The sequence below is a fragment of the Solanum pennellii genome, chromosome 12, assembly GCF_001406875.1.
Source record: "Solanum pennellii chromosome 12, SPENNV200".
In the NCBI taxonomy this organism is placed as follows: Eukaryota; Viridiplantae; Streptophyta; class Magnoliopsida; order Solanales; family Solanaceae; genus Solanum; species Solanum pennellii.
The window spans coordinates 41,711,793-41,722,037 of NC_028648.1; positions in this window are offsets into that span (position 1 = coordinate 41,711,793).

Genomic DNA, 10,245 nt, shown 5'->3' on the forward strand with positions numbered 1-10,245 from the left:
TATATATATATATATATATATATATATATATATATATATGGTGAACATAAAAAATAAAAATTAATTTGAGCCTAGTATCACGATTCGGATTCTGGAATTCGGACCGCAATCGGCGTCGTTGACCTCTCAGAGGTCGCAGACAAGCCTCATCTTGCATTCATCACATTCATACGGTTATTTTTAGCGGAAAATTTAAAACTTTTAAATGTATGAAGTATACATAGAATTCATATAGTTATTTCATGAATTCATCATATACTAAGCTCAATATAAATATAACAACCATCTATCATAAGAATCAATTTGAAATAGATTAAGAATATATCATAAATATGTTTGCCAAACACGGCCTTATTACAAAAGCTTCGAATTAAAGTACTAAATAAACGCTAGGGACAACATCTACTAGCTTTTTTCTAAAACTAAGGCTAGACTAAAACTGTAGCATCCTCGAAATCAAGAGGACCTACCAAATGGTCTGGAGAAACGCTGATGTCCAAACCCTTGCAAGAGTCGTCAATCTGTCCCCTTACCCTGCATCTATAAAATAGTAAATAGTAGGGGTTAGTACAGCACTTGTACTAAGTATGGGTGTATGCATACATACACATAAGGTTATGCATGATCAAAGAAAGTTCTTCCTAAATAACATGCTATTTTTGGAAAGTCTAGTCACTAGACTTTCCAAAATCGTTAGTTGTGAATTGTGGTATGAATATGATGTATTTTAATTCATTCAAAGCACACAACTCATTTTCTATATGATTACAAGACATTAGTATCATTAACATAATTTTAGAACAACTTGGGCGAAGATTTGAGATTTTTTATCCTCTTAGGCCGAGAGCTCCTCTTTGTACACTTAGATTAATTTTCAGTCTTTTTCTTCTTATTATTATGTAGTTCAATAACTCTTTTGGTCCTATGTTTTACTTACAAGTGCAATGATTCATTGTAGTCCCATATATACAATGAAGCGATGTAAGTAATCCAAGTACTAAGGAATGACTTTCCTACCTTATAGTGAGTCATTCTTTACACTATATATTCATTACCTTTCATAAGCAATTCTTTATTGATTATGCCATTGATTTCATTACTTTCATTTTTTGTTTATTATACACATTTCATATACACGAAACTTTGGAATCGTTGATGTAGCATAAGACATCTCAAGTGAGGGCCCAACGTATGGGACCTCAACCCAAGGGTCTCAAACAAAGAATCTGCTTCATTCATCCATTCGTATTTCACATTATTCATTTCATTCATTTATAGGCTGATGTAAACACCAGCTATACCTAAAATGAAGTTTAAGGATCTCATCGGGATCATGAAGTGCAATGACCAAGAATGACTTAATGTCATTACTTAAATCTGATTTCACCTCCTGATTGTCTTGCACAAACACATTCGGTATCGTTCATTTCATTATCTTTCATACTTTGAGGCTGACCTCATTCTTTCTGTGGGAACTTTAACCTTAACAGACATAGATCATGTGAGCATCATGAAATCCAGTGTCTTCCCCACACCAAAAAGAGGTGGAATCACCGGCCAAAGTGACCCCAACATGCTAATGTATATAGGGAGTCAAACCCTGCTAGATCCCTATATTGGCAGTATAGGTTCAAAGACTAGGAGATATAAGGAGAGCCATACCCGGCATGATAGACAGTTTCATCTAATGAGAGTTACGTGAACCTCCGCCCTTCCCGAAGGAAGGCATCACCGCTCATATCTAGCCTATTGGTGCTCAGTATAAAGTTCCGTTACATTCAACTCATACATCATGGAAGCTGGCTTCTAGCATGAGGGCATCATTTCTCATTAGATGATTTCTCATCTCATCATTTGTATTAAGTTTGAATTGTCCTTACACTTTCATATAGATTATGATTGAGACTTGTCTCTTGATATTCAACACTCTCTTAGGTGAGTATTTTTAGTGACCTTTACTTAGCCTTGGTTAAGACTTGTCTCACCATTCATCTTAGCCTCTTATCATGTTGTAACCATTTTTAATAGCATCATAGATTTACATAATTATTCACCTCATTAAATGAATGGTCATTTCTTCTTTATCTTTTAGTGTTGACTCAAGCATTATGGAGGCTTGCTTCTAGATTGAGATTTACTTACTCTATTGATGACTGGTCATCGTTAATTTACATTGATGAAATGTGAATTTTCCTTACATATCATCCTTTGGTGTTAATGAGACTGGCTCACACATTCTAAACACCTTCATACGTGAGTATTCTTTTATCATAGTAGCTTAGGTTTAAGTGAGACTTGTCTCACTACCTTTAACACCCCATTCTGGTCACTTACTTTAGACCCCTTTAATTATGTTACAACTCACGTTACATACTTATTTTAGTGTAGTAGATTCATATCATCGTTTATGGACGATGAGCACTTCATTAAATGAGTTTCATGAGTTCGTATGTCATTCTTTTAGAGCATGTTGGGAGCTTTCCCAATGAATGTCATGCCCTTAGTTATGGATTCATCGAATTACTTTAGATGTGCTTATAATTTGGCATTCCAACATTTTAGTCATATAAGATAGTATAGGGTATGTTAGGACTTGTCCCATTGATTCACATACACATAGTATGGATTCATTTTGTTCTGTTGGTCATGCTTAATTTGATATTTCATTCTATTGGGTACATAAGATTGGTGAAAATTTAGTATTGTCTTAGAAAATTTGGAAATGACTTCATAGCCAATTTATCGGCACAAGCCAAACATTCATTCAAATATAGTTTCATGAGATTCTCATTAGCCAATTTTTCCATCATTATTTAAAAGCAATAATGTAAGCAAATTCCATTCAACTTTTGGGCAAGACATTGTTAGCCATTTTACTGGCATAACCCTAACATTCATTCATCTTATGATTTCATGGAGATCTGTTTAGCCTACCTTATAACATAACTTAAGGCATAACGCTGTTAAAAATCTTGGACAGAATCATATTAGCATTTGATGAATATATCATCTTTATAACGTCATATTAACAGCAAGTATGCACAACATACCGTAATATCTTCATATATAACATCTTCGGACATATATTTAACATAGTATCATTTTTTAATTCACATAGTAACACTTAGCATCAAACGAGTCCAATGAATAGGTTCATCCAATCATTATTTAATTAAAAACCATATACAATAAGATCAGCCAGCACCACATACCAACAACATGATTTCTAACCTATTCAACATTGCAATCGAAACAAGGATACTAGGGAAAGGAGTTCGACAAGAACGATGCGAAACAACCCTAGTGTTCAAGATCTTTGAATCATTTGAAAGAAAGTTCTCTTGGAGAAAGAAGTCCAGGCGACAAACCCATACCTTATGTAAAACATAATCTACGAAGTCCACCTTAAACGAAGCCTTGAAGAAACCTTGAAATCTCCCTAGAGTTTTGATAAATTTTCTGCCTTTTTCTTGCGTTCGTTGCTTACTGTTTTTGCGTCCTTTTTGTCTATGAGTTTGAACGTGATTTTTAGGTTTAGCAACTGATCTGGACTCATTCAACTTACGGTTTAATAAGTTAATTAAATAAATTAATTAACTAATTTCTAAAAAGTCCCTCCTAGATTGACTACAACTAGGAAAACACAATACTTGGTCAAATCTGAAATTTTTTCTAAAAATTTCGTTTTTCCCATTTAAATTAATTAATTTAATGGTTAATTTAATTAATTAAGTTACCTAGGGTAACTATTAAAGTGACCCTAAATCATTGGAACGAAAACTAACCCTTTTGGACCATCCTAGATTAAGTACTTGATGTTTCTTGAATTGTCCTAGGTTATTGTAAGAATTTTGGTTTGACCCCTTTAATTTAATTAATTAAATGGATAATTTAATTAATAAAGTGACCTAGGGTAATTAATAAATTACCCTTAAGTCTTTAAAACCATAACTAATCCATTAAACCATCCTAGGTTAGGTAATAGGTTGTCTGTTTCTTGTCTTAACCGAAATCTGAAAAATTTCCTTTTTATTTTTGATTTTAGCCCTTTTAAATTAATTACTTAATTTTCTAAATTAATTAATTAAGTAATATAGTGGAATTACTAAAGTACCCCTAAGTTTTTAGGATCCTAACTAACATTTTGGACCATCCTAGGTTATGTACTAGGTTGTCTCTTTAACTAGTACTAGGTTAGTGTCAACCCGATTTGGGTCCTAGGTTGTCGGGTGCACTAATGGGTCCAATTCGTTTAGTCCTAGGTTATTTAGTTATTTACATCAGTAGGTTAGAGTCTAGAATTTGTAGGGAGGTTAGGCCCCACATGGAGTGGTTCCTTGTGCACATTTTTTCCCCTAACTACCCTAACCGAATTCGGTTAGGGTGGTCCGCTCCTTTGGCAGCTTCTTCACATGTCTTGCACATGTGCTTGCACATGGGTTGGTTGCACTTTTCTAACTAGCTATTATTTATGGTTAATGTGGGAATGTTTACTTATTGTCCCAAGTATCTTCACTATGTCCTCGGGCACTGTTTAATCTACATGATCCTTTGAAATGGTCATGTGTTATTGAACTAGGCTCAACACTTGGATGCCTAGTAGTTCATGTGATTTGTATAGACGACTTTTTAATTAGCTTAGGATCTTCATTTCAGGTACATTCATTACACAAACTCATAGATACTTGAAAATTTGGCTAACATTCTCTAAGCCATCATTTTCTACTATGCCCATAATTTTCTAATATGCCCGATATTTCTAAATATTGGGCATGGGGATTCCTAATTACCCGTGATACACATTCTTAAGAACCTATTGGGCTTTTCATTAAACATATGATTTTCCGAAATGTTACATTATCCCCCCCTTAGGAACATTCATCGTCGAATGACACTTATACATCATTGAAACAAAGAGGTGACTCCTCGAAAGTTACTTTGTCATACTTAAATGTTTTTCTTTTGTGAATATCTTATTCACACTTATTTGGATGATGCATATCTTTCAAGCTTATCTGAAGCTTTATATTTGAGATTGAGGAATTTCCTTCTCAATCACACTTAACTTAATGCACATCACAAATCATGCAACACAGAAAAATGCATATGCTACACAATAACAATAACATAAAATGCAACATAAGTTCGTTTTAACTAACATAGTGCTATTATAAGACATACGATTAGGGACTTACCACATCAAATCCACTAAAGCACTTAAACTTAGAGTTTCTTAATATAAACCAGACTTAGGAAGGGTATACCTAACCTCTTAGATAACATCTTATTGGCCTAAATATTTGAACCTAATGACGCCCAACTTAATTTCAAAAGGACTTGCCACTATGCCATTTATTTCTCTACATACCTTTTCGGCCTTAACATTGTCTCCTATGGGAGTACTAACTAAAAACGGTTCATGTAAGATCTCAGGAAGTAAGTCAAATTGATTAGGCACAAAAGGAGTTACCATAAACAAAGTAGATCCTGGAGCTAATAATGCATAAACAGGAAAGGAGAAGACTAGCAAGTTACCATTATCCACATCTATGGACTTCTCTTGTTCCTCTCTTCCTTTCAATGCATAGAACCGGTTTCTCTTGGGGGGTTCGACTACAACGTTTGGCCGAGGCTAAGCATATGCCTTGGCCTATTGGATTTGAACCACGACCTTCTTATTTGAGCCAAACTTATTTGGAAAATGAAGCCTTACTATGCTGTTTCTATAGTCTATTATAGCATAACACTTATGAAGAAAATCCATGTCTAAGCCATATTCTTGAGTTGGTATGCAGCCAACTTAGAATTCTCCTCTTCATAAATACTCATAGCAGGCTTTTAGACATTATCATGCATTCAAATTCATGCGAACAACCACACTCACCACACGTCTTTCATCTACGTTGGACATTTTCATTATGGCCCCTTCCTGGGAAGGCCAGATCTTGAGCATGTCGCCCTAGACCACTTGGTCATCCAAATTATTGTGTGTATTTTTCTACGCATTCACAGAATAAAGAAGTTAGATACTTATATTGACACAAAGTGTCAAATCTCTAGATAGCACGATAAAGAGTAGAAGAAGGGAAAATTTCGTATAATCGCGTGGTCTCTAAGTCATGATTGTGGCGCACTTCACAACCATAATCTAGAAACTACGTAACGTGGTTGTGTTGAACTTTAGTTCCTAGGTAATTTAACCTCATGCTCTGATATCAAGTTTGTCACGACCCGGATTCTGGAATCCGGATCGCAACCGGCGTCATTGACCTCTCAGAGGTCGAAGACAAACCTCATCTTGCATTCATCACATTCATATGACTATTTTTAGGGGAAAATTTAAAACTTTTAAGCGTATGAAGTATACATATACTTCATATATTTATTTCATGAATTCATCATATACTAAGCTCAACATAAATATAACAACCATCTATCATAAGAATCAATTTGAAATAGAATAAGAATATATCGTAAATATGTTTGCCAAACACAGCCTTATTACAAATGCTTCGAAATGAAAGTACAAAAGAAACGCTAGGGACAACATCCACTAGATTTTTTCTAAAAATAAGGCTAGAGTAAACTGTAGCACCCTCGAAATCAAGAGGACCTACCAAATGGTTTGGAGAAACACTGTTATCCAAACCGTTGCAAGAGTCGTCAATCTTTCCCCTTACCCTGCATCTATAAAATAGTAAATAGTAGGGGTTAGTACACCACTTGTACTAAGTATGGGTGTATGCACACATACACGTGAGGCTATGAATGATCAAAGAAAGCTCTTCTTAAACAACATGTTAATTTTGGAAAGCCTAGTCACTAGACTTTTCAAAACCGTTAGTTGTGAATTGTGGTATGAATATGATGTATTTTAATGCATTCAAAGCACACAACTCATTTTATATATGATTGCAAGACATTAGTATCATCAACATAATTTTAGAACAACTCGGGCGAAGATTTGAGATTTTTTATCCTGTTAGGCCGAGAGCTCCTCTTTGTACACTTAGATTAATTTTCAGTCTTTTTCTTCTTGTTGTTGTGTAGTGCAATAATGCTTTTGATTCTATGTTTTTTACTTACAAGTGAAATTATTCATTGTATTCCCATACCCACAATGAATCGATGTAAGTAATCCAAGTACTAAGGAATAATTTCCCTACCTTATAGTGAGTCATTCTTTACACTATATATTCATTACCTTTCATAAGAAATTCTCTATTGATCATGCCATTGATTTCATTACTTTCATGTTTTATATATTATAAATTTCATATACAAGAGACTTTGGAATCGTTGATGCAGCATAAGACATGTCAAGTGAGGGCCCAACATATGGGACCTCGACTCGAGGGTCTTCTTTAGCAAACACATAGTCTGCTTCATTTATTCATTCGTACTTCAGATTATTCATTTCATTCACTCGTAGGCTGAGGTAAACACCCGCTATACTTAGGATGAAGTTTAAGACTCTCATCGGTATCATGAAGTGCAATGATCAATAATGACCTAATGTCATTATTTGAATCTGATTTAACCTCCTGATTGTCTTTCATACTTTGAGGATGGCCTCATTCTTTCTTGGGGAACGTTAACCTTAACAGACATAGATCATGTGAGCATCATGAAATCCAGTGTCTGTCCCACACCAAAAAGAGGTGGAATCACCGGGCAAAGTGACCCGAACATGCTAGCTTATATAGGGAGTCAAACCCTGCTAGATCCCTTTATTGGCAGTATAGGTTCAAAGACTAGGAGATATGAGGAGACCCATTCCCGGCATTGATACACTCAAACTTGCTTCTTAAATAAGAAGTAAAGTGGTCGTATCATGTAAAGAACCCAACTAATGAGGTTGGGATCGTTCCCACGAGGAAAATAGTTCAGACTTAACTTCAATCTATTATTACTATTGTTCAGTCAATTATTTCCTTGGAAAGCAAAGACAACAAAAAAGGGGTTTTCTATTTCTAAATAAATGAGAACAACTAGCGAAATTAAAGGAGACAACTAACAGCTTCAAATGTTGGAGTTTAATCAATTAATAAAAGTAACTAGGGTTTACGTGTTCCCCACAGGTTCATAACTTGATAATTCTAACGATAACAATTCTTTCCTAGTATCTTGCATGCAAAGTGATAAGTTATGTATTTCTAAATCCTTGGTCCGGCATCTAATAAATTTCACTCTGCACCTTGGTCCGGCTACGTGTGTTGCTATACTAACCCTTACCTTTACCTCATATTAAGCATCGTATTCGATATTTGCCTAAGTCATTACCTCGTACCAATCAATACTAACCTATTAGATAGTATACACTAAATCTATGTTAATAATTCTTTTCCTATTATCTACCTCCTTGGTCCGGCAAGTAGCATTAAGGCGAGTTCTAACGTTGGCCATCCGTTAAAAGACTTCTAAGCGAAAGAATTATCAATACATGCAAGACACTATTCTAGAATTGTTATTTTAGTTAGGTTTTACCTCTTTATTCGCCTATGGTTCCCATAACCCTAGTTATGGAGTTCAGTTACTCATAGTCATAATCGCAATATTCAAATATGTAATATAAGAATTCATGCACTTAATTCAATGAGAAAGAATAAAATCCAGAAGTTCACTTTATTAAACAACAAAAGTCACCAACAATCAATTACATAAATTAATTGAAGACTAAAGATTCTCCAAAAGTGTAACAATAATCACCAAGTCTAATCAACAAAAGAAGCTCAAATAACCAAGAGTCTAAAAAGAGTCTAAAAATAATCAAGAGTCTAACCCCAATAACGAGGTTTTTCGAACTATTTATAAAAAAATAAAAACCTAATTAAATAAGGACTCTATTTGCTGGAAATCTGTCAAAATGCAGTTGGGTCGACGGACCTCGCGACGGATCGTCATGGTCACGACGGGCCGTCATGGATTCCATCGTCCCATACTTGTGTAATTTCTTCTGCATTGCTCTCTTTATTACCATCAACGGACGGTATGACGGATCGTCACAGGCACAATGGTCCGTCGAGGGTCTCAGTTCCAAAACACTTGAACTCTTGGAATTTGGGTACTGGGACTACTTCTTTGATCTTCATGATGAACCAGCCAGACGGACCGTCATGGCTACGACGGTCCGTCACGCACTCCATAACCCCACACTTGGTCAGAATTCTTCATCTTCCTTCAGCAGCTGCACTACGATGCCACCTACGGACCGTCACGAGCACGACAAACCGTCACAAGCTCCGTAGGTGGTACTTTTCTGTATTTCTTGCTCAAAAACCTCCGCATTCATCTTTTAGAAAGATTTCCTGCAAATAAAGAGAAACTTACATAAAAATTAGTACAAAAAGGCTTTTGTACACACTAAACTTAAGGAAAAATTATTTAAAATACCGTGAAACCACGGTATATCAGGCATGCCGGACAGTCTCATCTCATGAGAGTTACGTGAACCTCCGCCCTTCTCGAAGGAAGGCATCACCGCTCATAGCTAGCCTATTGGTGCTCAGTATAAAGTTCCATTACATTCAACTCATACATCATGGAAGCTGGCTTCTAGCATGAGGGCATCATTTCTCATTAGATGATTTCTCATCTCATCATTAGTATTAAGTTTGAATTGTCCTTACACTTACATATAGATTATGATTGAGACTTGTCTCTTGATATTCAACACTCTCTTAGTTGAGTACTTTTAGTGACCTTTACTTAGGCTTGGTAGAGACTTGTCTCATCATTCATCTTAGCCTCTTATTATGTTTTCATCATTTTCGATAGCATCATAGATTTACATAATTACTCACCTCATTCTGAATGTTCATTTCTTCTTTATCTTTAAGTGTTGACTCAAGAATTATGGAGGTTTGCTTCTAGATTGAGATTTACTTACTCTATTGATGACTGGTCATCCTTAATTTACATTGATGAAATGTGAATTTTCCTTACATATCATCCTTTGCTGTTAATGAGACTGGCTCACACATTCTAACACCTTCATACGTGAGTATTCTTTTAACATAGTAGCTTAGGTGTAAGTGAGACTTGTCATACTACCTTTGACACCTCATTCTGGCCAGTTACTTCCTTTAGACCCCTTTTATTATGTTATAACTCATGTTACTTACTTAATTTAGTGTAGTAGATTCATATCATCATTTATGGACGATGATCACTTCATTCAATGAGTTTCATGAGTTTATATGTCATTCCTTTAGAGCAAGTTGGGAGCAGTCCCAATGAATGGCA